General features: G+C 46.0%; 1 pseudogene; it reads left to right on the forward strand.

The window, feature by feature from the left end:
* Positions 1–866: 866 nt before the first annotated feature.
* LOC102812828 lies at positions 867–1,418 on the forward strand (annotated as a pseudogene).
* The last annotated feature ends 71 nt before the right edge of the window (positions 1,419–1,489 follow it).

Raw genomic sequence — 1,489 nt, forward strand, 5'->3', positions numbered from 1 at the left:
GTATTACCTTTAGTAAAACTTTACACGCATGGGATATCAAAGAGATTGTCTGATGATTTCCACATTCTGTTGGGTCACCTCTCTTTGGAATGGATAGTTGTCTTCCAAATTTCTTGGCATAGATGAGTGAGTACCTCCTATGTCGCCTCACTTTCTTGAAAGATTTCAATTTTTATTCCACCAATTCCTGGTACCTTGTTCTTTGCCAATTCCTTCAATGAACCATGGACTTCCTCCTTCAGTGTCATTGGCTCTTCTTCATATGCTACCTCTTGAAATGGTTGAACATCAACTATTTCCTTTCATCTTCTTTTGATGCTTTCTGTATCACTCAATAATTTGCTCAGAGAATCCTTCAATAATGATAATCAAGGCTTGAATTTTTCTTCAGTTCCATGAAAGACAGATTGAAGAGGAATGATGTTACATTCGTTGTCAAAAAGAACATATCCAGTTCAGTTATGAGGTACAACGCTGTCTGTGATAGGATAATATCCATGCGCCTACAGGAAAGACTCGGAAACCCTGTTCAGGGTCGCTATGGGTCGAAACCGACTCGACGGCACTTAACAACAACAACAACAACAGGAAAGACTAGTTAATACTACTATTATTCAAATTTACGCACCAACCACTAACGCCAGTGAGAACGAAATACTAACTTCTTCAATCTGAAATTGATCAAACATGCAATCAAGACGTATTGATCAGATACGTTCTTCGCAGAGTCCCCGCGGTCTCCTGCTTCAACAGTGCTTGAACGGAACCAGCGCTCGCCAGCCTCTCTCAACCGACTGCTCTCCATCACCCTCCACCACCTCCAGCCAGCCACGCTTGCAGACGCCCTAAGGTCCTCCACCACTGCCATGACGACCGTATCCCCCTCGCAGGTGCGCCAAAACTAAAATCAGGACTCAGAGGCAGCCATCAACCGCCAGATCAACCTGGAGCTCTACGCCTCTTACGTCTACCTGTCCATGTCATACTACTTCGACCGAGACGATGTGGCTTTGAAGAATTTTGCCAAATTTTTTCTGCACCAATCTCATGAGGAGCGGGAACATGCTGAGAAACTGATGAAGCTGCAGAACCAACGAGGTGGTCGAATCTCCCTGCAGGATATCAAGAAACCAGACCGGGATGACTGGGAGAGCGGGTTGAATGCAATGGAGTGCGTGCTGCACTTGGAAAAAAACGTGAATCAATCACTACTGGAACTGCATAAACTGGCCACTGACAAGAACGACCCCCACTTGTGTGACTTCATTGAAACGCATTACCTGCATGAGCAGGTGAAATCCATCAAAGAATTGGGCGACTATGTAACCAACTTGCGCAAGATGCGGGCCCGGGATTCTGGCCTGGCAGAGTATCTCTTTGACAAGCACACCCTGGGAGACAGCGATGGAAAGAGCTGAGCTTTAGCCTAACTTTTCCATGACCACAGGCGTGACTTCCTGGGCCACCAAGGCAGCCACATGCATGTTTG

The sequence above is a fragment of the Chrysochloris asiatica genome, unplaced genomic scaffold (genome assembly GCF_000296735.1).
Source record: "Chrysochloris asiatica unplaced genomic scaffold, ChrAsi1.0 scaffold00012, whole genome shotgun sequence".
Classification (NCBI taxonomy): Eukaryota; Metazoa; Chordata; class Mammalia; order Afrosoricida; family Chrysochloridae; genus Chrysochloris; species Chrysochloris asiatica.